General features: G+C 46.3%; 1 protein-coding gene across 2 annotated transcripts in view; it reads left to right on the top strand.

The window, feature by feature from the left end:
* Window positions 1-27889, top strand: part of TBX15 (T-box transcription factor 15) — a 192588-nt gene that overhangs the window by 67262 nt on the left and 97437 nt on the right. The gene's annotated exons all lie outside the window — the stretch shown is intronic.

Below are 27889 nucleotides of genomic sequence, written 5' to 3'. Positions count from 1 at the left end.
ACGTTTTATTATTTTTAATAAGAACGATGTTCTTAACCCCTTGCATGCTGGTAACGAACCCCAGCCGTCACGCTCCGTGGTGCTCGTGTGCTGATGACGGCTGGGGTTCGTCACGGCCCCGCCCTGTTCATTTGTTTACCGCACAGCGGCGGAAACGAGCCAGCAGCGAAGGGGTTAATATAGTTTTCAATAATATAGTGGTAAAATATTGTTTTTTAACTACTTGAATGTGATTTAGTTAATATATTAATTGTATGTGTTACTATTTTTTAGATAAAAGTTATTTTTTTAAATAACTTGAAATTTTAAGTGACTTAGAATTTTCTATTACATTTTTTATAGTAATTTATAGTGTTGTAGCGGGTTCTTGGGTTTGTTAGGGATAGGGTAGGAATTAAATTAAGTAACAACTAAATGCAAATTAAATATTAATTGTCAATTTTTTATTTTATTTATTTCATTGGTAACAAATAAATAATTTATAGAATACTTATTTTACTCATATTTAATTTCAGGCTACTTGGTTTCTAGGCTCTAGGGTGGAAAGATAAATAATAATTTAATAATAATTGTAAATTAATTATTTAATAACGTTTTGATTATGTAAAATATGGAATAATGCTTTATTGTACTAATATTGTGGTTGTGAGATGCTAGGTTTGTAAGGGTATAGAGTGGGTAAGATATGTAATGAATAAGGAATGTTGTATTCATTATTATTTGTGAATTATTTGTTTAATTGAAATTTAAATATTTAAATTATGGAATATTTAATTATATTTTAGTTTTAGGCCACTAGTTTTGTAGGCTTACGTTATGGCAGAGTGGTCCCAGACTGGGAGAGGGGAAAAATAAGTTTACAGCGAATACTGGTTTTGTAGGGGTCATGGGTGGGAAGTAAATTAAGCAATACTATATCAACAATTAATCAATAATTCAATATTTAATAGATTTAAAATTTGTAGATAATGCAATACCCATATTTTAAGTTATATTTTAGGTGGGAGTTGCTAGGTTTGTAGGGTTACAGGGTGAAAAGTTAATTAATAATTGAATAACAATTATTTAATAATTGATAATTAATTATGTTAATGAATAGTAATTATGTAAATTGCTGAACGTTATTACTATATATGTGTGCGTGTGTGTGTGTGTATATATATATATATATATATATACATATATATATATATATATATATAGGTGTTAATATTTTTTATAATAATACTTTCATATTTTTATACTTTCAAGGTGTTACTTATATATGTAATGTGTTTGAAGTGAAGTCCTTTCTCTATTCTTGTTTAGACTGCAGTAGGAATAGTAAAATTAACCTCTTTGCAATATTACAATTTCCCTACTGTTGTGATGTTTGGAGTGGGAATAGTAAATGTGACCCCTCTGAATTTCGGCAATTTCCCTACTGTTACACTGACTGGAGCATGAATGGTAAAATTTACTTGTCCAAAGTCAAACATTTTTCTTACCATTCTATAAACTAGATTATGAATAGTATATTTAATATTCTTACACCCAGTTTTAATAATTCTGGTTAAATAGTGCTTATTGCATTAATTATTTTATACTTTTTGAATGAAACATTATTTGCCTTATTTTAAAATGTATTTTACTATTGTTTGTAAATTTATTTATGGATATTCAATTTTTAATATTTTATGCATTGTGTACATTTATTAATGTATTTTATCTCATTTTTTTATATTTGTAAGGTTTTATTTCATATATATATATGTATATATATACCTACATATATATATATATATATATATATATATATATATATATATATATATATATATATATATATATATATATATATATATATATATATATATATATATATATATATATATATCAGAAAACAGCAACCCGTTACTGAAGCCCAGGACCCGTTGGCAGATGGCGAGCGCAGAACGGAGCGGATCACTCTGTAAATTTGTACCACACAATAATCCTTCACAGGAAAAGCTCGCACTCAGGATAAGTATCACCACAGTTTTATTCCAGCAAAGTACTTTGCTGGAATAAAACTGCGGTGATACTTATCCTGAGTGCGAGCTTTTCCTGTGAAGGATTATTGTGTGGTATATATATATATATATATATATATATATATATATATATATATATATATATATATATATATATATATATATATATATATATATATATATATATATATATATATATATATATATATATATATACATACATAAATAATTCTTTTAGGTACCAATGTTATTAATCGTTCACTTTTATTAATTTCACTATGTGGGGACACTTACTTTCCTGTATATTAACAGAGGACACTGACCCAGCGAGACGAAGCTTTTAAGTGCACCAGGGCACTCGGCACATCGGCACACGAGATCACCTGCCCACTCCTCGCCGCACCCGCTCCGCGGGTGCCGCATCGCTGCTCCGTAACAGCGCCAGCAGCCTTCCTGGAGGACACGCAAGGACCAACAGCGGCAAGGCGGTAAGGGGCGCGAGTCACCAGCAGGGCTGCGAGCGTGCAGGGACTTCAATTCCCAGAAGTCCCTGCGAGACCAAGGAAGAGCTTCCGGTCCGCTCTCCCTGCTGGCCCGCCCCCTGCCCTTTACGCCCCCTACTTAATAACATCTTACTCCCGCAGCGCGGGACGCAGCACGGGCGAAGACTGGGCAAAGACAGGGCCGTTCGAGGACGGCAGAGGACGGCCCCGGCCCTGTCACCCTGCATTCACTTCGTTCCCTTATACGTAAGATAGGCGTCCCAGTGATACTCATTCTACATTACAACATAGAGTGGCCAGAACTAGGATTCACCAAACATCATTCGTGAGGCCCCCACGATTCCTGACTTACATCGCTGACGATCACGATGCGTCCCAAAACCAGAAGCATTTCCAAGAAAGCTACATCTGTGACACAAGCGACCGGACCCATAGACCTCTTCATATCCAGGGTTAATGATACCATCGATAAGAGTATAATTTTACTTGAGAAAAGAGTTTCTTTGGACCTTATGCAGGCTAAACGCTCCTCGCTAGGTTCACTTGCCACCGCAAACTCCCCCGTTCACCAAGTCGCTAACAATTGCTCTTTATCATTACCATTAACTATTGTTCCCACACTGACTGTTCCAAACTCTGTAGATTTATCCGTGACCCAATCAGATTCCGATCACTCATATGTCGACCTCGAGGCAACCCCAGATTTAGAAGCCTGTCAATCACCAACTGAAAAATTAGACCAGAGTGTAACTAGTAAATCCATCCTACCTGATTCAGTAATGATCTTAGAACCGACAAAAACAAGGAAAGATACTTCCACTTCCACCAAGGCTATGCCAAATATCAAGGAAAAACCCAAAATAAAAATAAAGAATCACAACCTGATCACGCCCACCTCCAACTCCTCGGCAGGTATCCCCTGCTGGGTGGAAAATATGGTAATGGACCTCAAATCAGACCTCGAAGCCACAATTACGGCACAAATCAAACCTCTAATATCAAAGTTGGACAGACTCACGTCACTAATCAATACGAAATGTAGCAGTAAGATAAGCGGTAATGGTCCCGCTCAAACGCATGGGGCAAAAGAAATACTCCCAAAAAAAGCATCCTTATCAAACAAACAACAGGCACAACGACCAAGCCTAACACTTCACCATCTAGAAAGGCGTCAGCAACACAACTTCTAGCTAAAAAAGGGAGCAATTCAGACGCTCCCCCAGATACCCCGGTTGCGCTAGATCCCCCCCTCGCAATACAAACAGACCCAGTAGGTCAATCCAAAACAAATAACCAACAAGCAAAAGGCAATAATGGAAACACCACCATTCCAGTAGAGACCCCTTTTCCAGAAAAATCACAAGAACCTAAGACCAAGCAGTCTCGGCCCAAAATAATTAATTTACCCCCGGAAGCTTCCCCCTTCGTGGTGGTGTTAACAGCTGTACCACCACTGAAGGAGGGTGTAAAAGAAACCTTCACAGAGTTGAGGAATAAATGCGCCCAGTGGCTCCAACTCCATAAACCCTTACTCGCCCACATCAGGGGCGATATCTTCTCCGTACGTAGAGGAGAATGGGTCGGCAGAAGCACGAAGTCCATAGCGGGGGACGTCATCACCATCAAATTTAGGGAGATAGGGGCATCAAATTATATCTGTAACTCACCCAGTAGTGGACCCGCCACCCAAATAAATCCCCTTCCCTTGTCCTATTTCCTACCCATACCCTCAAAGCAAAATTTCCCCTGTCCCACCTTTCCAGTAAACAGTGGGCCCATAAATCCCTCAGAATACATTACGTATCAACACCAGCAGCACCCACATACACCACGATTTCCACAAGTACCACAACAATCAATTTTCCAGTGGCAACCACCCTCCCAATTTCCTCAATCTCTACATTATATTACCCAACCATCTGTTCATCCTCCTCAATTCTTACACCACACTTCCCAACAGTGGTGGCAACCCCCTCAACCCATGCAACACAATATTCAGCAATGGCAGCAGCCGCGGCAAGGACGGCTTCCCCCGTTCAACCCACAAGGCCCTAATCACCGAGGCAGAGAAAGGGATGAATGGAGAGGCCAGGAATACTGGAGAAATTACAGTGATCCCACACGTTGGGATGGCTGGAATGGCCCTCACCTAGCAAATAAGTATAGCGCCTTAGAGTGCGTTGACTGACCACCACAGCTACAAGAACACTCCCTAATCCACACAGACCTATCGGAACCCCCGGTTTCTCCATTAGTCCCTCTAGACCCAGAGATCCCTTCAGACCCAGAGATCCTTAACAAACCAAAAATAGTGAAAATCTCGAGGGATAGTCAAACAATCCTGAGCCTGATCTCGTGGAACATCGCAGGATTAAGGACAAAAATAGAGGATGGGACAATTATGCATCATACGTATAACCACCAAATAATATGCATACAGGAGACATGGTCCCTACAAGAATACCATCTACAGGGGTACAAGACGTACTCCTCCTTCGCAAAACCGGGACAGATAGGTAGACCAAAGGGAGGTTTGTGTATCTATGTAGCCAACACCATCCAAAATATCAAAATAAAGGTCATAGAACTGGGCCCTAATTTGCAGATCCTTGGTCTCTTCTTCCCGAAAAAAGAGTCAACAGTTATCATTAACTTTTACAACAACTTGGACGAACCAGACTTTCAGGGAGTCCTGACCCACCTCCACGAAAAACTAACCACCCTCAGAATGAAACAAGGAGAAAGAGGCCCGGCAACAATAATATGGGCAGGCGATTTCAATCTTCACGCCTGTACCCAACCAAAACGAAAATGTCCTGGCATGGTGACAGAGGAAGGCCTCTCCCTCACCCATTTTTCGCATAACAACATGGGCAGACAAATGAATGATCTCCTATCTGACCTGGATCTTCAGATAGTAAACACCCTGGACCATGGAGATAATTCGCTAGCACCTACTTACTTAGGAAGAGGTCACAAAACCACGGTTGACTTTATAATAATATCAACATCTTTACAACCAAGAGTAAAAAATTTTGAAGTCAAACCGAATCCTCAAAGCGACCACGCAATACTAAAATTGGAAGTCCTAATAAACTACCAACAATGTCCTCCAATGACAATAGCTAATGCACTGACCCAGGAAAATATAAGTATGGATAAATTAAATGGGTACTCAATAAAGTGGGGAAGGATAAACCCAGAAGAACTTACTAAAGAGCTAATAAAATCAGTCTATCCCCAAATTAAAATTTGTTTGGACATGGCAACAGAAGACGAGGAGCTTCTTAACAACTTTGCCCAAATTATGGACAAATTAAAGGTTTTACTCACAGCAAAACAAAAACCCGGACTATCCCGACTCAAAGGCTGGTTCAACCAAGAGTGCACTAAGGCCCATACAAAGCTGAAGCTAGCCTTAAACAAAGACGAAAGGGATCCTCGCACTATAGCCACCCTCAGAAGTGAATATCACAAAACAAGGAAAAAGAGGAAAGAGGAACTCAAGCAAGCACTCTGGCATGAACTCCACACCAGCGCACAAGAAAAAAACTCTCAAGCCTTTTGGAGAATCATAAGAACTCCCTTCTTGGTCGACGACACGTGCCCAAAAATCGAAGCTGCTATAGATGCTGCAGCTTGGGTATCACACTTTACCAACATCTTCCAAAAACCATCCTCTGATCAAGAGAGGGAAGAGGAGGAAAAAACATTCCTGCCATACCCTATAGACATAAATTTCGAAATCTCCGAGATCCTTTTGGCACTCGACTCAACCAAAAAAGGAAAAGCTCCAGGCCCGGATGGAGTCCCGGCAGACTTTTTTAAATACCAAACAGAACTTTGGGCACCGATCATAACAAGGGTCTGCACCGCAACGGCAAAAAAAGGAATTCTGGAGTCATGGACAAAGTCCATTATGGTGCCGATATTCAAAAAAGGTAACCGCATGGACCCTGCTTGCTACCGCCCAATTTCTTTGCTGGACTCATTGGGGAAGATAGCAGGTAGAGTGATCCTAGAAAGACTTCAGGATTGGGCGGAAGAGAGAGGCATCCTATCCGACCTACAATTCGGATTTAGAAAAGGACTAGGAACCATGGAACAAGCCCTAAATCTTTCGGTCATTTTTGGAAAATATGTGCACGCAAAAAAAGCAAAACTCTATATGACCTACGTAGACTTGTCCGCGGCTTTCGACTGTGTTTCCCACACAAAGTTATGGTCCCTTTTAGCACAAATGGGGGTAGACCCATCACTCCTGAACTTTTTAAGGGAACTTTACTCCAACCCATCCGCAAGAGTCCGCTATGGCACAAAGGGGGAACTGACAGCGTCCTTCAGAGTAGAGCGTGGGGTTAGACAAGGATGTGTCCTGGCACCCTTCCTTTTCTCCCTCTACACTAACAACTTGGAGGTAGAGCTTTTGAAGGGTGCCCGAGATCTCCCACTGGCCAAACATCGCCCAATCCCCGCTCTGCTCTATGCGGACGACGCCGTCCTCCTTGCACAAACCCCCCGTGAACTCCAAAGATCCCTTAACAGATATTCGCAGTTCATGAGAACCCTTGACCTTCACATAAACGTGAAAAAGACTTTCGTAATGAAGGCTGGGGTTGGGAGAAAACATCAAAAATCTATCTATCTGAACACCCAAAAAATAGACTCTACAAATGAATACTGCTATCTGGGAGTCATGATAGATAATAAACTCTCCTGGAAACCAGCAGTAGAAGCCAGGAAACATTGTTTTAAAAGAGCACTAGCCGCACTGGTGTCGTTTACACAAAAACTAGGAAAGCGTCCGCCCAGAGAATTGATGACCATATACAAAGCCAAATGCCAATCTACAGCTCTATATGGAGCAGGATTATGGGGCCACATGGACGTTACCTCTCTGCAAATTGCGGAAAATAATTTTTTCAGATTTCTCTTATCAGCCCCCAAAAGATCTTCGACTTACGCCTGCCATTTAGAACTGGGCGTTCCATATATCGAAGATCTTGCGAAAATACAACCGCTCCTCCTATGGCGTCGCATCTGGGCTTCAGAAAAAAACGACCTTACAAAAACAATACTGGCAGACGCAATGTCCCTGGACTACGCTTTAAAAATCAAATGGCTGGCCTATATCCGGAACTTTCTCTTTGATCTTGGAATAGAAAAATATTATTTAAACCCTGAAAAAATTGGAGAACTCACAAAAAACAAGTTAAAAACACGAGCCCTGGATCACCTGGGTAATCTGAGATTACAATCAGAAGCGGGGAAACAGTCCGTTCAGCATGCAATAATGGTCCAATCCACTCTTTTAATGCAGCCCTATTTAACTCTCGACATTGGCACTTTCGACCGATTCCTCCTGATAAGATTCAGACTGAACATATTTCACAAGCTGGTAGCTTTCCCAACCCCAAATGTTTGGGACCCAAATCCACTTCCATGTCCATGTGATGGAAAATCAATACAAACCACCCTTCATACTGTTTTGTTTTGTAAATTTTATCAGGAACATCGTAAACTTTGGTTATTGACTCTTTTAAAAGCCTGGGGTCTTAGACAATGTCGAGTAGCCATGTTGAGTTTACAGCTTTTGGATACCGAAGCCACATGTTACCATGTTCTTAACTTTCTGAAATGTATACACGGTCACAGGAAAAATCTTTAAAAATAACAGTACTGTATAAACTACCGAAACTCCTTTTTTATTTTTTAATGTTATCTGTAAAATACATTGCACTGCAGATATTTTTACTATGTACTGCTTTTATGGATCTTTGTAAAAATCCGAATAAAGTTTATTATTATTATTAATTTCACTATGTACAGATAGGTATTTTCTTATTAATATATTTTTACAATAATATGATGTAATTGTTTTAAAACATTTTGTCACACTATCTGTATATATATATATATATATATATATATATATATATATATATATATATATATATATATATATATATATATATATATATATATATATGTATATATATTTCTAGAAATATATCTATCTCTATATAGATTGATAGGAAATATATCTATCTCTATATAGATTGATAGCCAGATGGATAGATAGATAGATAGATAGATAGATAGATAGATAGATAGATAAACATATATGTGTGTGTTAATATAGGTATATATTTATATATAGTATTAAATATTAGTGGGATATATTTAATTTACATTATAATGAAATTATATATTAAAATATTGGATTTACTATTATAAACTCTTTATATTACAAAATCTGTATTTTGTGTTTTTTGATTATATTAGTGTCACGAAATATTTTTCTGATATTTTTATTCTTACCATTATGAGTATAGGATCAAGATATTATTGTAAACAATAAATGTTTCCGATATTTTTGGCACACTATTCCTAGCAGCGATATTGTGTCAATCGTCTGTGTGAAGATAAGTATGATATGTCTTGTTTTTAGCTCTCTTCATCTGAAGGGGGATGGACATGGTGTTACTCGTAGTTTATGTTCTGTGCAGCAGTGCATACCACCAACAACACTTTTTATTTATAAAGCGCATGGCTACCTAAAAGGGGTTTCCCAGCTCTAAGTGGGCTGAGTTCATCCTCAAATCCCCTAGGTCAGAAGTTAAAAGAGCCAGGTTTTAAGTTACCTACGGAACCTCGCCTCCGTCGGGCAGCCCCGTTACTGTGAGGGGAGAGAGTTCCATTGTTTCAGTGGGAGGTGTCTGAAAGACCTCCCACCCACTAGTCCTGTTAAAACGTGAAGCTTGGACCAATGGGAGGTGTAGGGAACATGGCGATCTGATAGACCGGTAGCGGCTGAGGCGACGCAGATGTACAGGGCACAAGTGCTGATTGCCAATGGTTTCATGAGTTTGACAGGTTTTTGTGCAGCTGAATTTGCAGCCGTTGCCCAGTGTGTTTGTGTGTCGGTCTTTGGTATAGTTGCAGCATTAACTTCTTATTCTGTTGTGTTTCACCGTGTCTCTCGGATTCCCTGGCTCTGGGCTCTCTAAAGGTTCCACACACTTCCTTGAGTGGAAGAGCTCTGTGGAGAGGCTGCCATAGCCAACCACATCTAGAATGCAGTCCATTGGGGTCGCTCTCTTGAACCAATGGCAGACCCACTGACCGATCGCCAAAGCAGCCGTTTCTATGGACAAGAAGGGGTTCATCTTCTTCTCAAGAGATGCTCGCCGTTGCACCCCACTTCTGAGGTCGAACTGCTCCAAAGCAGGAGTCGCAGCACATGGAGGGTCCTACCTCTGCGTCTCTTTCTCTTGAACCCATTGTGGTAGATCAAAGGGTCTAGAAAATGTGACATCTCTGGGTGCAGGCATGGCAAGAAGGAGGTTTGAGCTGAAGTTTTGGGCCTGTGAGTCAGAGGGCCTGATCTAGATTTCGGCAGGCGGGTTACTCCATCACAACGGCGACATACATCCCCTCTGCTAAATTATAAATCCCACAGCATATCATTGAGTTTATATTTCGGTGGACGGGCTGTCCATCACTTTTGAGATAGAGTAACTTGTCCGCCGAGATCTAAAGGAGGCCCAGAGTGTTCTCTATGGGGCTAAGATCCTCCATTTTACGTGTTTTTGGTTTGGGCCCACTGAGGTGGTTCCTTCCAAAGCCGGGGTGGGTGCTATGGGCCTATAGTCCCATTCTTGGGTTCTGATGACACCTATGAACATTTCAGCCTTTGGCCCAAACCCTTGACACCACACCAAGAAATTCAATTAACTCTCTTTGTTCCCCTGTCCAAAAACTCTCTGTTGCAAAGAATAAACAAAGCCCATCTACCCTATCAGAAGAGGCGTGTAAAACTAGTGCAATTTGTTTTTCTGTAACTACATTAAATTTGGGGACATTTCCATGAAATTAAGTGCAGTAACAGTGCAATTGCGAAAACATCATGTAACAAGTGTACTTGCAAGAAAGGAAATATTTTCCACTTTGTATTTCAAATTAGTTTTCACCCTATGAGAAGAAAGCCTCATATTCAGTGACATCACCACAATGATACCTTACCCTGATGATGTCAGTAGGCTAAAATATAAAACGTGATAACGAAGCATGAGCGAATTTTGCTAATTCGCGATCCGTGAATTTGCGAATTCACGATCCGCAAAATTCGCGAATTTGTGCGAATTTGCAGATTTTTTTTGTGTGTTCGCAGGGTTTTTTGCGTGTTCGTGGTTTTTTTTGCATGTTCGCGGGGCTTTTTGCATCTTCGCGAGCCGCTTGCATAGCGAAGTTACCCATGCAGTCGTTTATGGGAGAGGGAGAGATAGATAGATAGATAGATAGATAGATAGATAGATAGATAGATAGATAGATAGATAGATAGATAGATAGATAGATAGAGAGAAAGAGAGGGAAAGAGAGAGGGAGAGAGAGAACGAGAGAAAGAAAGAGAGGCCGGATCTCTGAAGGGCCAGATTCCTGAGTTGCCCCTACAGAACATACAGCTTTTTTTTTTTAGCAAAATGCATATGAAAATTGTGCTGCAAAGGTCTCTTTTAGTTTAACCCCTCCTGACAACTCAAAATGGGTGTATTTGCCATCCTCTCCCTTCTTCCTGTTTTTTATATCTGTAAGTGCTTCCTGATGAGGTTTAATTCCTTGGACAGGTGCCTCGTTGCCTACTTGTAACTATTATCTGACCCTGCTTCAAGGGTCAGAGCAGGGTCAGAGAATATTTACAAGTAGGCAACGAGGCGCCAGGAAGCAATTAGCAGCAGGTGTCCAAGTTGAAGTTAATTTATTTGTAACCCTTTTGTTAAAGGTTACAAAGAAATTAGGATCAACTTTTGCACCTGCTGCTGTAACCCTTGCTTGGCTGAAAATTCGTCCCCGCTGATTCGCGGATTTTACCGCGATTTCGCGAGATTCGCGGATCGTGAAATCGCGGAAAATCCGCAAATTCGCCCGCGAAACGGATTTTATGCCCACCCTTAGTGATTACCTCACCTGGATGATACCTCACACTGATGTCAGCAGGATAAAATGTAACACGTGATAACCTCACCTGGACGATACCTTACACTGTTGATGTCAGCAGGATAAAATGTAACATGTGATAACCTCACCTGGACGATACCTTACACTGATGATGTCAGCAAGATAAAATGTAACATGTGATAACCTCACCTGGACGATACCTCACACTGATGATGTCAGCAGGATAAAATGTAACATATGATAACCTCACCTGGACGATACCTTACACTGATGATGTCAGCAGGCTAAAATGTAACATGTGATAACCTCACCTGGACGATACCTTACACTGATGATGTCAGCAGGATAAAATGTAACATGTGATAACCTCACCTGGAAGATAACTTACACTGATGATGTCAGCAGGCTAAAATGTAACATGTGATAACCTCACCTGGACGATACCTTACACTGATGATGTCAGCAGGATAAAATGTAACATGTGATAACCTCACCTGGAAGATACCTTACACTGATGATGTCAGCAGGCTAAAATGTAACATGTGATAACCTCACCTGGACGATACCTTACACTGATGATGTCAGCAGGATAAAATGTAACATGTGATAACCTCACCTGGAAGATACCTTACACTGATGATGTCAGCAGGATCAAATGTAACATGTGATAACCTCACCTGGAAGATACCTTACACTGATGATGTCAGCAGGCTAAAATGTAACATGTGATAACCTCACCTGCAAGATACCTTACACTGATGATGTGAGCAGGCTAAAATGTAACATGTGATAACCTCACCTGGACGATACCTTACACTGATGATGTGAGCAGGATCAAATGTAACATGTGATAACCTCACCTGGAAGATACCTTACACTGATGATGTCAGCAGGCTAAAATGTAACATGTGATAACCTCACCTGCAAGATACCTTACACTGTTGATGTCAGCAGGATAAAATGTAACATTTGATAACCTCACCTGGACGATACCTTACACTGATGATGTCAGCAGGATCAAATGTAACATGTGATAACCTCACCTGCAAGATACCTTACACTGTTGATGTCAGCAGGATAAAATGTAACATGTGATAACTTCACCTGGACGATACCTTACACTGATGATGTCAGCAGGATAAAATGTAACATGTGATAACCTCACCTGGAAGATAGCTTACATCGGTGAGGTCAGCAGGATAAAATGTAACACACGTGGTATTGCCTGCGTGGAGCGGGGTGGGGCACAGGGTGTGATTACAATCCGTGGCCCGCTGCACCCATCGCTGCACATGGCCCAAAGCCAACAGCCCTATATATAGGCTTTGGAAATTAAGTACATTATAAAAATATTCCCAGAAAAAACACTGCTAAAAACTAGCGCTGCTTCTGGCTCAAAACCCCAAAAGTGCATACATGATTCAGTTCTGGTTAGTAACAGAGTCGTGCTGTGCCTGTTCTCTCTGGCAGGCAGGCATTTCTATGATTGTCGACAGGACTTGTTTCCGGTATCCGGCCTGGCTCTGCGAGGACTGTCCTGTGTGTGCCAGCGCCTCTTTGTAGCCACAGCCTCTCCAGGCGCTGTGCAAACCCTTCCTGAGGTTATAGGAAGTCTCGGTACTTGGTGAACTTCTGACTTTTTCACATCTAGGGCGACAAATAGTATTGCTAAGGTAACATGGGGATTTATCTGTAACTGTGAAGAGAACAATTCCTCAAAAGGAAACCTGCAGACAAACACATGCATACATGTTCGAGCTCGAATAAGTTGTATTAGATTGTATATTATTTTGTGCTACACTCCAGATTTCACTTCACTGTACACACTTTGTGAAATGTGCACCCATAAAACAGGTCATAATGTGGGGATAACCTGTGCCCATTGGCGTGAGACCCCAGGGGGCTGCCAGCGATGCCATGGAAATTCCACGTCCCGGATTACCGATGCGATTTTCCACACGTCTAAAAATGAGGAGAAAAGATTTGTGAAATTGGTAAGTACCCTGGTGAAGGAAAACTTTTCTAAAGCCCTGCTTGTCCGATTGTACAATGTGGTCTAGTGGTTGGGGTGGAGTTGAGAGGGAGGAACAGGAAGAGGAGGGGCCAGTGACCGGAACCAGGGCAGTTAGAGCAGAGACCTGAAGCAAGTTGGAAGCAGGCAATAAAGCTCCGTGATTTGCAAGTAGTGGTGTCTGTGGTCATTGGTAGCAGGATGCTACAACTGGCGACGAGGGTGGGATGAGTGAAACCCCACAAGCCACAGCACCTCGTGGAATCATCCTGTGCCTGCAGCGTCGAGAAGCGAGCTCCGCTGCTGAAGGAAAGCGGCACCAAGAAGAAGAAACCGCCGCTGCACGGAGCTGCCCCAGAGAGAGGCTGGCAGCCGGTGACCCTGTCCCTCGGAGGGAGAAGAGAGGGAGCCGCAGTGACGAGCGTCGGAGCGCTCAAGAAGTCGGAATAGTTTGCGCCAAAACGCGACATTGCTGGATGCACGTACCCCAGCATAGACAGACAGAACAGAGGTCAGGAGCCCACCCCGCCTCTGTCCGGCACCTAAGAAGCGGAAAGGAGTGCCCCGGCATCGCCCCAGAAGACCTGGCGGTAAGCGCTGTCGAGCGCGCAGAACCGGAGCGCGAGTGGCCCAGGCGTTAGGTACCTCACGCCTGATGCGTGTGCCTTTGACGCGCTGTCGCCAAGTGGAAGCGCCCCCCCCCTCCCCTAGCGCAGCGAAGCGAAGCGGGAACTCGTTCCACCCTCACCTGTGGACACATGAGGGACCTGGAGAAGCGCTGACGTCCCTGGGACCGACGGCCGTTGAGTCCGCCCGGCTCGGTGAGTGAGCACCGAAATACAAAACAAAAATGAATAGAAAGCAATGAGGGCCCAGATCTCGTTAAAAACGAGATCTCCAAGTCGGCGGCCATCTTAGAAACAGGCGATTTCCTCCAATCCCCTGTCAGGAATCTGAGTCGGCCATCTTGAAGTCAGGCCAATAGAGGTAAAAGAAACAAACATCAGTAAGTGTAAGCTAACAAGCACTGACAAACACAAGGGAACAACCAAAAGAACAAGCATTAGTAAATGAAATGATGACATTGAATGAACACTGGCAAGTGACGGATTATATCGATGAACGCACATTGACAGAATACAAGTAAACAAGCATTGGCACCTATGTTGTATCAAGCATTGGCAAATGCAGGAAGGATAAAAGAAAACAAACACAAATAAATGCAAATTTCACGTGCAAACAAACACGAGCAACCGCAAGTCTTGAAGGAAACAAGCACTGGTGGATCGAAACGAACAAACGTTGATAAATTCAAAGTGGCAGCAATCCAACAAGCATTGGTAATTGCAAGAGACAGATAAAGGCAATAGTAAAACCGCAACAGCACAACAAGCAGAAGCAAGTGCGAGGGTTCACAATAAATAATCATGAACGAAGGTAAAGAGAAAACAAGCACGAGTCGACGCCCGAGACTAAACAAGTAAACAACCACGAGTACATGCAAAAAGTGCAATTTGTAGACAAGCACAAGCAGATGCCGGAAATACAAATGAAACAAGCACGAGCTAACACAAATGACAAACGAAGACTATCTTGAGCACAATTGAGCACCGATACAAGCAACAAGGAGTGTGATGAATCGAAGTGATTTTAACAAACCAGCACCAGTAATAGGAATGAAACAAGCATTGCTACCTACAAATAAACAATAAGGAATCAGTCTTAGCAACCTTAAATGAACGGAGGTTGGCAAAAGAGGAGAAGCAAACATTGATCCACACAAGCGAACAAGCCGTGGCAGGCGTAATGAAAGAACACGCATCGGCCAGAGGAAATAAACGCCAGCAAATGCCATAGCCAAGCAAAGTAAACGGTGAACACAAACACGCACTAATACCGGTGACAAGGAAGCGAATGAATAAAAGCAACTGTCAGCAACAAGCACTGGCACCTACAAGATTCACAGCGCGCCAAGCACAAGTCGGTACCGGAAACAAGCGAAGACTTGCACTGAACATAAACAAACACGGACGACCACAAGCTCCGAAGTCAGCGAGCACAAACAAACGCAGATCCCGAATGTAAGAAGTACGAGCAAAGACAAGCGCCAAAGTAGACGTTTGGCACCAAGTGAAGACAAACAATTGAGCAGAGTGAACAGTCCTGTAATCAGAGCAGATCAGAATCTTCCTCCCTCATGGCAGCGGGAAAAGCAACTCAACGGTCTAATCCCTGTATTGAAGTGCCACCCCCAGTGACACAGACTGACACTCGGAATCTGGGTCTCGAATGGAATCGGTGGCTGGACTCCCTGGACGATTTTCTTGATGCAGTCGATGAACAAAGGGATGGACAATGTCTGACACTACTCCTCCAGCTAGTCGGTCATGAGGGCCGTCGCCTAATCAGATCATTTCCCAAAAGGGACACAGAGAGCTATGGAAGACTCCAAGTGAAGCTACGTGCCCATTTTCATGCACTGGTGGAAGTGGATCATGCTCGCATCGCTTTCCATACAGCGCGGCAGAAACCAGGAGAACCACTGCCGAGATTCATTACCCGGTTACTAAGTCTGGTACCCTGTTGCCACTTTAACACATTTACTAATGAGGAAGCAGTTCGACTCCGAATAATCGAAGGTTGTTCAAGCGCAGACACGAAGCGCAAGATTCTTCAGGAACAATGGTCGCTAAAGAGAATCATCAGAGGGGCCGAGGCTGGAGTGCGAATAAAAGCAAAAGACTTCTCGAAAGACGTGCAATCAAATGCAAGACGCATGGATGTCTGGAAAGAGGCACCCCTCATGCCTAAGGGAGAGGCCCAAGAAACAAACAAAGCTGAAAAGAGGGAGGGTGAATCAGAGTCAAGAATCCAGAGACAGAACGTCATGGAACACTCCAAGTCACCATCACAAAAGACAAGGATGAATCAGGATCGCGAAAGCGGTACGGATGCAACCTCATGGAGCTATTCAACCTCAAGGAGTCAGTCAACAGATGAGGACACCGATACAACCTCACAAAGTTATTCAACCTCAAGGAGTCCGTCAACTGATGACGAGAACGATTATGAAACAGATGACGTGTCAAGCAGGACAAATCTCACCCATGGACAAGATGGCAGATTGCTCAACAAGAAGGTAAGAAAGATGACCTACGGAAGAAGGGACCTATCCCGTCAATGCCGGGAACCAGCACGCGGACAACCCCGGCCATCCTCCCGCCATGCACTAAAGTCTACAGATGAGTCCGAGGAAGCATCAAGCAGTGAGACAAATCACCCCAATGACACGGACGTTAACACAAACAACAAGCGAGGAAAAGAAACCAACCGCACGAGGAGTAGCAAGCCACTCAGACACCAGAAAGGGAGAGGCATGTGCACTACAGACAGTTGTGTCAACGAGAAAGCGGAGAAGAGACAATTGATGTCCCGTGGAAAGGGTGAAGACCAAATGCTCCGAGACCAAACTAATGACGTAAACGATCCCCCCACAGCAACAACACAGAGGACACAAAAGGAAACATACCCACGGAAATGCTCCGTAAACAACTCCGACTCCAGGAGCATGTCATCCCAGAATGCCAACTCAATAAACATATCAGTCACAACGCCCTCAAAAGAACGTTCTCAGAGGAAATCGCCAACCGACTCCTCCGAGTCGGAAGACATGTCTGTCCGATCATTTGGGTCAACAAAATCATGGTCCCGACCACAGCCATGGCATCAATCACCCGGACGCACAACAGAACCAAAGGACAACACGTCACGTCAGCCATCGTCACCTCAAGACATAAATAAGATACCGTCACCCCTGATGGGGTCAGAGAGGTTGACTAAAAGAACTGATGGGAGGAGAACAGAGAGATGGGACAATATCTATTCAGTGGCAAAGGACTATCCCGTCACCCTACGGGGAGGACCGAACGTGGTGACAGAAACAAACTGCCACCAAATGAGAGACAAACAGACACATGACCAGGTGGTCAAGGGTCTCGCCAGCCTCAACCATGAGCGAGAAGGGAAGAAACGAACAGTGGCAGCGAATGAGGCCAAGAATCAAGACAGGACACCCACCTCAGATAGTACATTGATGTCTGGCGTGCCCGACGGTGCACAGATGAACAGTGTTGCTCCCAACCGGACGAGACAAAGAGAAATAACCTTACAGGAGGGAGTTTGGAAGAAGACCGGAACATTATCCACTCCTAAAGAAGATCAACCGTCAACAGAACAAGAGTCACCAAGGCACGCAGACTGCCACTGCCGAGTTGAGCCAGCAGCAGTCACACAACATGAAAGAACCATGACAACTGCGGAACTGGATAACAAGCCGCCCATACCCAATGGGTCACACTCTCAGAAGTGCAATCCGGTAGTCAAGGATGTTTTGGCTAAGACGCCGGAAAGAGTGATCAACGTCAGGACCCCCACGGATTCGACGCTACTGATACTCGAAGAACAAGTTGTCCGCCAACCCGTGTGGTGGACTGAAGAATTGCGAACACTGTGGACATTAAGTTCAGTTTGTTAAGAAGGGGGGAGATGTCCGATTGTACAATGTGGTCTAGTGGTTGGGGTGGAGTTGAGAGGGAGGAACAGGAAGAGGAGGGGCCAGTGACCGGAACCAGGGCAGTTAGAGCAGAGACCTGAAGCAAGTTGGAAGCAGGCAATAAAGCTCCGTGATTTGCAAGTAGTGGTGTCTGTGGTCATTGGTAGCAGGATGCTACACTGCTGTAAGCCAGTTCCTTCCCTTGGCTGCCCATCAAGGCTGAGCTCAGTATTTGCTGCTCTTCCTGCCTCACTCCCCAATAAATACCTTTAGACAACCCCATGCCATGTCCAGACGCTCTCCTCACCCCCTTACAGGAAGAATTGAAGATGACAGTTTTGAAAAGGGTTTATAGCTCTCACTTCGGATCATGTCAGCCGCTTGCCGCCATCTTGTGGCATGTATGAGGTGAGGTGGGACAGGCCCTGCCCCCAGGACAGACTGTCCCCCATGTCACCTGCCCAATCCGTCCCGGCTTTGGACCACAGGCCCTGTCATCTGTCTAAACCTGCCCCCACTTCCTGGAGTAGTACAGGCCCAGCCACTGGTCCTGACCCCCCCGTGAGTGTGGCATCGGCCCTGTTACTGGTACAGACTGACCCCCCCACCCCAAGTGGGACAGGCTCTGTCACCTGTCCCGTTGGTGCAACATGCCATGTCACCTGTGCCCCAGGTGCAACATGCCATGTCACCTGTGCCCCTGGTACAACATGCCATGTCACCTCCTGCCCCTGGTGCAACATGCCATGACACCTGTCCCCCTGGCGCAACATGCCATGTCACCTGTGCCCCTGGTGCAACATGCCATGTCACCTGTGCCCCTGGTGCAACATGTCATGTCACCTGTGCCCCTGGTGCAACATGCCATGTCACCTGTGCCCCTGGTGCAACATGTCATGTCACCTGTGCCCCTGGTGCAACATGCCATGTCACCTGTGCCCCTGGTGCAACATGCCATGTCACCTCTGCTTCTGGTGCAACATGCCATGTCACCTGTTCTCTTGGTGCAACATGCCATGTCACCTGTGCCCCTGGTACAACATGCCATGTCACCTCCTGCCCCTGGTGCAACATGCCATGTCACCTGTGCCCCTGGTGCAACATGCCATGTCACCTGTGCCCCTGGTGCAACATGCCACGTCACCTGTGCCCCTGGTGCAACATGTCATGTCACCTGTGCCCCTGGTGCAACATGCCATGTCACCTGTGCCCCTGGTGCAATATGCCATGTCACCTCCTGCCCCTGGTGCAACATGCCATGTCACCTGTGCCCCTGGTGCAACATGCCATGTCACCTGTGCCCCTGGTGCAACATGCCACGTCACCTGTGCCCCTGGTGCAACATGTCATGTCACCTGTGCCCCTGGTGCAACATGCCATGTCACCTGTGCCCCTGGTGCAACATGCCATGTCACCTGTGCCCCTGGTGCAACATGCCATGTCACCTCTGCTTCTGGTGCAACATGCCATGTCACCTGTTCCCTTGGTGCAACATGCCATGTCTCCTGTTCAGACTGTCCCGCCAGGATGGCAGAGCCTGACACCAGTCCAGACTGACCTCCCCCAAGTGGCATGGGCCGTGTCACCTGTCCAGACCGACCTGTCCCCCTGGTGGCATGGCCCATGTCACGTATCCAAACTGTCCCGCTGGGGGTGGCACATGCACTGTTACCGGCCCTGAGCATCCCTTAGGGGTAGTACAGGCCCTCTCACCGGTCCAGCCCCTCCCCCACCGAGGTGGTACAGGCCCTCTCACTGTGCCATGCCATCCCCCACCCAGCCTCCGCCAGATGGCACAGGCCCTCTCACCGGTCCTGGCCGCCCCCGGGTGGCATAGGCCCTGTCACTAGTCCAGTCCCCCCCTGGGTGGCACAGGCCCTCTCACCAGTCCAGGCCGCCCCCCCCCCCCGGTGGCATAGGTCATCTCACTGTCCACGCTGCCCCCCTCCAACCCCCGGGGGCCACAGGCCCTCTCACCGGTCCAGGCCGCCCCCCTGGGTGGCACAGGCCCTCTCACCGGTCCAGCCCGCCCCCCCCACCGGGGTGGCACAGGCCCTCTCACTGTGCCATGCCATCCCCCTCCCAGCCTCTGCCCGGTGGCACAGGCCCTCTCACCGGTACAGGCCGCCCCCCGGGTGGCACAGGCCCTCTCACCAGTCCAGGCCGCCCCACCCCCGGTGGCACAGGCCCTCTCACCAGTCCAGGCCCCCCCCCCCGGTGGCACAGGCCCTCTCACTGGTCCAGGCCGCCCCCTCCCTCCCTGGGGTGGCATAGGCCCTGTCACCGGTCCTGCCCCCGCCCCGGGGTGGCACAGGCCGGGTTCTAGGGAGTGATCCAGAATCTGCCAGAAATAAAGTTGACCAATGGCTGGAGACATCATCGGACCCCCTAATCCCAAAAAAGTGGACAGCCAGCATAAAAATCGAGCACTGTGCATCATGGTACTCTCCCAAACTTAGGGAATGAAACAATTATGTAAGCGTTTGGAGAGAAACTGGAAAAGGGATATCTCCGGCACGGAAAAAACTAAATACAGAGCTCATCAGAGCCTCCAAGACAGAAATCAGAACAGCTCAATCTGGCTAGCATCAAAAGAAAATACTTTCTGCTGCCAACTTCCCCCTGGAAATATTTAAAATAACCAAGTCCCTTCTGAAACCTCCAGCACCCCCTTTACCCTCAGAGGATAAAGGTGAACGATGTAACAATTTGGCACTGTTCTTCTATAAGAAAATCGAAGATATTCACTCCACCTTTCCCCCGCTAGTAACGCCAACAAGGTCCAACCTGTCTGAGTATCCTTCCCAATTCCCTGTCTCCATTATTGACTCAATCCTCCCCATGGATAAAAATCTGGCTCCCCGTGCGATAGCGCTCCCCCCACCATCCTTAATAAGGTCTTCAACTCTATCGCCCCTGTTATCTTGGAACTTATTATTACCTCCTTTTCTGCGGGACTGTTCCCTCCTCCTGGAAACGGGCCATGGTCAGAGCCCTGTTGAAGAAACCAACCATGGACCCTGAGGTCTTTACTGCCAAATTTCCCTTCTGCCTGGGATAGCCAAAATAAGTGAAAATCCATTAACTCTGTTCTCTCCACATTTCTTGAGCAAAACGATTGTTTACACCCTTCACAAACTGGCTTCAGACCCAACCAAGGCACAGAGACTGCCTTACTAGTGGCTATTGAGGAGTCAAGGAAAATGCTGGATGCCGGAGGGTCTGCAGCTATCATACTACTCAACCTTAGCGCGGCCTTCGACATGGTCAGCCACCAACCTTTGGTTGTAAGACTAAGAGAAAGCAAGGTGACGGGAAAACTTTTAAAGTGGATGGAGTCCTTCCTGACAGAAAGGTCATTCCAGGTCTTTGAAGATAATTTTGTCTCGGATAGGATACCTTTGAGATGTGGGGTGCCTCAGGGCTCTTCCCAGAGCCCCACGCTTTTTAATGTCTATATGCGCCCCCTGGCCGATGTGGTCAAGCCCTTTAGGGTTAGGTCCTCACCTACGCTGATGACACCCAGCGGGTTGTGTTACTTAATCCTTCAGACAATATTAATACCAGCCTGGCAAACTGCCTGGAAAAAGTGTCTGCGTGGACGGATAGCTCCTTTTTCAAACCGAATGCTGCTAAAACAGAGCTTATGTTTTTGGGCAAGCCCACCAACCTGGAGCCCAGCGCTTTTTGGGCAAATTGTCTAGGCTCTATGCCTCCCCCCAAAGACCATATCAAAAGTCTTGGGGTTTGGTTGGACTACAACCTGAATTTTGGGGTACAGGCGCGCAGGTAAGCAGGTACCTGTTATGGGATCCTCAAAATGATAAGAATGATTCTACCACTCTTGCCTTTCAGTGCCAGGAAACCGCTGGTACAAACCTCGATTCATTCTCTGCTGGATTATGCTAATGTGATCTATCGAGGTGCCCCAATCACTACTATCAGAAAACTTCAAACAGTCCAAAATGCGCTGCACGCCTTCTGATGCAGGCCCACAACCGTGAATCCGCTAAACCTTACATTACCTCTCTGCATTGGCTGCCAGTGGCCGAGAGAATCCAATTCAAGGCACTGTGTGTTGCTCACAAATCACTCTCAGATAGCGCCCCTCCGATTCTTCGTGCCATTATTTCCCAGTATCTTCCTAAAAGGTCACTGCGCTCTGAGAAGAAACATCTTGCTATTATTCCCAGAGTTAATCGAGTGCGGAGTGGAGGCAGGCGTTTATCCGCCGTTGCGGCGAAATGCTGGAACCAACTGCCGGACCCTATTCGGCTCGAGCCCAACCATCTACGGGTCCGCAAACATCTAAAGACGCTGCTGTTCCCCTGAGTCTGCTGCCTCGCTTTGGTTTTATGCTCTGTCTCCAGCACTGGGAGGCCTCTGGTAGCCATGCGCTTTACAAGTGTACACTCACTCACCGGTCCAGGCTGCCCCCCCTCGGGGCACAGGCCCTCTAACCGGTCTGGGCCGCCCCCACCATGGGGGTGGTACAGACCCTCTCACCTGTCCGTTTCGCTCCCCCCCTGGTGGCACAGACCCTCTCATCGGTCCTTGACCCCGCCCCCCTCCCTAGGGTGGGACAGGCCCTGTCACCGGTCCAGCCCTCCCTCCCCCGGGGTGGCACAGGCCCTCTCACCTGTCCACCCGCCCCGGGGTGGGACAGGCCCTCTCACCTGTCCACGCCCCTATCCCCGTGCTCTGTCCCTGGCGCGGGAGCTTCCTCCCGGGCAATTTCCGAAATTCATCCAGGCTTCAGAAGAAAAAAAAACATAAGAAAATGGAAACCATTAGAAAGAGCCCGTGTTCAACAGAAGTGAAGAAAAATAGGCAGAAATGAAAGCCAGATTGAGCGTCTCCGCGCTCCCTGTCCAGAAGGAGGGAGTGAGGGGGGGCATTCCTGGGCCTCGGGCTTTCATGATGACAGCAGGAGGCGCATTTCACAAATCTAAGGGAGAATAAAACACCTGAGGGGGAGCGGCCCCCTTCCCTCCAAGCAGCACGGTACCATTAGCCTCACAAGCGGGTCGGCTTAGATGGGGCCCGATTCACAGAACTAACTTAAGACAAAATCCTAAACTTACTACCATTTTGGCATTCACAGAAGACACTTACTCATTTCGGTATTCACAGAAGTTAGGAGTCCTAACTTTACTACTCCTAAACTGAGAATAATCCTAACTTTAAAACTTTCGGTATTCACAGAAGGCATTTAGGAGTCCTAAAGTTAGGACTCCTAACTTCTGTGAATACCGAAATGAGTAAGTGCCTTCTGTAAATACCAAAATGGTAGTAAGTCTAGGATTTTGTCTTAAGTTAGTTCTGTGAATCGGGCCCCTGGTCTCTGGGTGGAGAGGCGCAGAAGGGCCCGAGTAGCGGCGCAGCCCTTGCTTCCTATCCGTGGATCCCTCATACCATGGTGGTGGGAGTCCCTGCGCACTATGGGGCAGATCTACAAGAAACTAATGCAGCGCGGTGCCGCAAGTCATTTTGCTGCACCGCGGTGCGTTAGTTTTCGAAGCACAGGGATGCAACATATTACAATAATATGTCGCATTCCTGTGCTCTCCCTTGCGCTGGCGCATAAAGTGCAGCCACATGCTGGCATAGGCACCCTTGCTCCATTGTCCAAGGGTGCCTGCGTTGTGGGGAGGTTTGGTAAATGTTACTCCATAGTTGCATCGCCCCTGAGCTTTGTTGCGTGGCGCTAGGGCGAAGTAAAGGCCTGGTAAACATGCCCCTTGATTTAAACAGGATGTACATTGGACACTGCTCAGACTTTGCAAAGGGAGAATATGGATTATTTGCAAAAACTTCACTTGTGAAAAATATGTATTCCAGGGTATCAGGCAGCGAGATTAGCATAAACCATTATAGCCTCTGGTGAGCGATGCCAAAAGATGCAAATGTGCATTGTACTCAGTGCGATGGACTTACCTCCCTCTGCACACCGTCTGCCCTCGCCCGGGGTCTTAAGGATCCACCAGGGTACTCTTCTGGGTCCTGGCAGTGAAGCAGACGGGTGGCACGGCGCAAGGATACCACCGAGAATGGGCTGTGGCGCCCCCTGGCCTCAGGTGAGCGCAAAAACAAAAGGGGGTTGGGGTGATGTGGCACCCTTAGGGGGGCAAACTGATCTGCCATGTACATCCCACGATGCATCTTCACCCATGCCAACACATATAAATAATTAGGGGGCCGATTCACAGAACTAATCTGAGACAAAACCCTAAACTTACTACTTTTGGTATTTACAGAAGGCATTTAGTAGTAGTAAAGTGAGTTTACTACCACTAAATTTCTTCTGTGAATAACAAAAGTAGTACGTTTAGGATTTTGTCTTAGATTAGTTCTACGAATCGGGCCCTAGGAGAAGTGGGTGGGCAAGAAGGCAGCGCCCCATCTCCGGCAGGAATCACTTATTATTAAAAAAACATTGCCAAACCCAATAGGTCTGGCTTGAATCATCAATTATAGGCCAGAACTAGTGGCTTTCTCAAACTGTTTTGTAAACTAAATTTGTATTTCAGCAGCTGTCAGTTGCCAAGAGCAATAAACATGCAAGGCTTGCTGAATCTTATCAGGGACCCCAGGACCGAATGCTGAATCTTATCAGTGGCCCCGGCCAAATGCTGAATCTTATCAGGGACCCCAGGACCGAATGCTGAATCTTATCAGTGGCCCCGGCCAAATGCTGAATCTTATCAGTGGCCCCGGCCAAATGCTGAATCTTATCAGTGGCTCCAGGGCCAAATGCTGAATCTTATCAGTGGCCCCAGGGCTAAATGCTGAATCTTATCAGTGGCCCCAGGGCCAAATGCTGAATCTTATCGTGGCCCCAGGGCCAAATGCTGAATCTTATCAGTGGCCCCAGGGCAGAATGCTGAATCTTATCATGGCCCGGGGACTGAATGCTGAGAGGAGTTCAATTGTGAACCTTATCAATGGCCTTGGGGCGGAAGCTGAATCTTATCAGCGGCCCAGGGACTGAATGATGATTCCTATCAGTGCCTGGGGACTAAATTCTGAATGTTATCGGTGGCTCGGGGGATGAATGCTGAATCTTTTCAGTTCCCCGGGGCTGAATGCTGAATCTTATCAGTTCCCGGGGACTGAATGCTGAATCTTTTCAGTTCCCGGGGTCTGAATGCTGAATCTTTTCAGTTCCCGGGGGCTGAATGCTGAATCTTTTCAGTTCCCGGGGGCTGAATGCTGAATCTTTTCAGTTCCCGGGGTCTGAATGCAGAATCTTTTCAGTTCCCGGGGTCTGAATGCTGAATCTTTTCAGTGGCCCAGGGTGCTGAATGCTGAATCTTTTCAGTTCCCGGGGTCTGAATGCTGAATCTTTTCAGTTCCTGGGGATGAATGCTGAGTCTTTTCAGTTCCCGGGGGCTGAATGCTGAATCTTTTCAGTTCCCGGGGTCTGAATGCTGAATCTTTTCAGTTCCCGGGGATGAATGCTGAATCTTTTCAGTTCCCGGGGTCTGAATGCTGAATCTTTTCAGTTCCCGGGGGCTGAATGCTGAATCTTTTCAGTTCCCGGGGTCTGAATGCTGAATCTTTTCAGTGGCCCAGGGGGCTGAATGCTGAATCTTTTCAGTTCCCGGGGGCTAAATGCTGAATCTTTTCAGTTCCCGGGGTCTGAATGCTGAATCTTATCAGTGGCCCAGGGGCTGAATGCTGAATCTTTTCAGTTTCCGGGGTCTCAATGCTGAATCTTTTCAGTTCCCGGGGGCTGAATGCTGAATCTTTTCAGTTCCCGGGGATGAATGCTGAATCTTTTCAGTTCCCGGGGGCTGAATGCTGAATCTTTTCAGTTCCCAGCGGCTGAATGCTGAATCTTTTCAGTTCCCGGGGATGAATGCTGAATCTTTTCAGTTCCCGGGGGCTGAATGCTGAATCTTTTCAGTTCCCGGGGATGAATGCTGAATCTTTTCAGTTCCCGGGGGCTGAATGCTGAATCTTATCAGTGGCCCGGGGCTGAATGCTGAATCTTTTCAGTTTCCGGGGGATGAATGCTGAATCTTTTCAGTTCCCGGGGGCTGAATGCTGAATCTTTTCAGTTCCCGGGGTCTGAATGCTGAATCTTTTCAGTTCCCGGGGAAGAATGCTGAATCTTTTCAGTTCCCGGGGGCTGAATGCTGAATCTTTTCAGTTCCCGGGGTCTGAATGCTGAATCTTTTCAGTTCCCGGGGATGAATGCTGAATCTTATCAGTGGCCCGGGCTGAATGCTGAATCTTTTCAGTTCCCAGGGGCTGAATGCTGAATCTTTTCAGTTCCCAGGGGCTGAATGCTGAATCTTTTCAGTTTCCGGGGGCTGAATGCTGAATCTTTTCAGTTCCCAGGGTCTGAATGCTGAATCTTTTCAGTTCCCGGGGGCTGAATGCTGAATCTTTTCAGTTCCCAGGGGCTGAATGCTTAATCTTTTCAGTGGCCCGGGGGTTGAATGCTGAATCTTTTCAGTTCCCGGGGGCTGAATGCTGAATCTTTTCAGGTCCCGGGGTCTCAATGCTGAATCTTTTCAGTTCCCGGGGGCTGAATGCTGAATCTTTTCAGTTCCCGGGGATGAATGCTGAATCTTTTCAGTTCCCGGGGGCTGAATGCTGAATCTTTTCAGTTCCCGTGGGCTGAATGCTGAATCTTTTCAGTGGCCCGGGGGTTGAATGCTGAATCTTTTCAGTTCCCGGGGGCTGAATGCTGAATCTTTTCAGTTCCCGGGGTCTCAATGCTGAATCTTTTCAGTTCCCGGGGGCTGAATGCTGAATCTTTTCAGTTCCCGGGGATGAATGCTGAATCTTTTCAGTTCCCGGGGGCTGAATGCTGAATCTTTTCAGTTCCCAGGGGCTGAATGCTGAATCTTTTCAGTTCCCGGGGATGAATGCTGAATCTTTTCAGTTCCCGGGGGCTGAATGCTGAATCTTTTCAGTTCCCAGGGGCTGAATGCTGAATCTTTTCAGTTTCCGGGGGATGAATGCTGAATCTTTTCAGTTCCTGGGGGATGAATGCTGAATCTTTTCAGTTCCTGGGGGATGAATGCTGAATCTTTTCAGTTCCCGGGGATGAATGCTGAATCTTTTCAGTTCCCAGGGGCTGAATGCTGAATCTTTTCAGTTCCCGGGGGCTGAATGCTGAATCTTTTCAGTTCCCGGGGTCTGAATGCTGAATCTTTTCAGTTCCCGGGGCTGAATGCTGAATCTTTTCAGTTCCCGGGGTCTCAGTGCTGAATCTTTTCAGTTCCCGGGGGCTGAATGCTGAATCTTTTCAGTTCCCGGGGTCTGAATGCTGAATCTTTTCAGTTCCCGGGGATGAATGCTGAATCTTTTCAGTTCCCGGGGTCTGAATGCTGAATCTTTTCAGTTCCCGGGGATGAATGCTGAATCTTTTCAGTTCCCGGGGTCTGAATGCTGAATCTTTTCAGTTCCCGGGGTCTGAATGCTGAATCTTTTCAGTTCCCGGGGATGAATGCTGAATCTTTTCAGTTCCCGGGGTCTGAATGCTGAATCTTTTCAGTGGCCCAGGGTGATGAATGCTGAATCTTTTCAGTTCCCGGGGTCTGAATGCTGAATCTTTTCAGTTCCTGGGGATGAATGCTGAATCTTTTCAGTTCCCGGGGTCTGAATGCTGAATCTTTTCAGTTCCCGGGGATGAATGCTGAATCTTTTCAGTTCCCGGGGTCTGAATGCTGAATCTTTTCAGTTCCCGGGGATGAATGCGGAATCTTTTCAGTTCCCGGGGTCTGAATGCTGAATCTTTTCAGTTCCCGGGGTCTGAATGCTGAATCTTTTCGGTTCCCGGGGTCTGAATGCTGAATCTTTTCAGTTCCCGGGGATGAATGCTGAATCTTTTCAGTTT

This window comes from Lissotriton vulgaris, chromosome 8, assembly GCF_964263255.1.
Source record: "Lissotriton vulgaris chromosome 8, aLisVul1.2, whole genome shotgun sequence".
NCBI classification, from domain to species: Eukaryota; Metazoa; Chordata; class Amphibia; order Caudata; family Salamandridae; genus Lissotriton; species Lissotriton vulgaris.
This window is presented reverse-complemented; position numbering and strand designations above follow the sequence as displayed.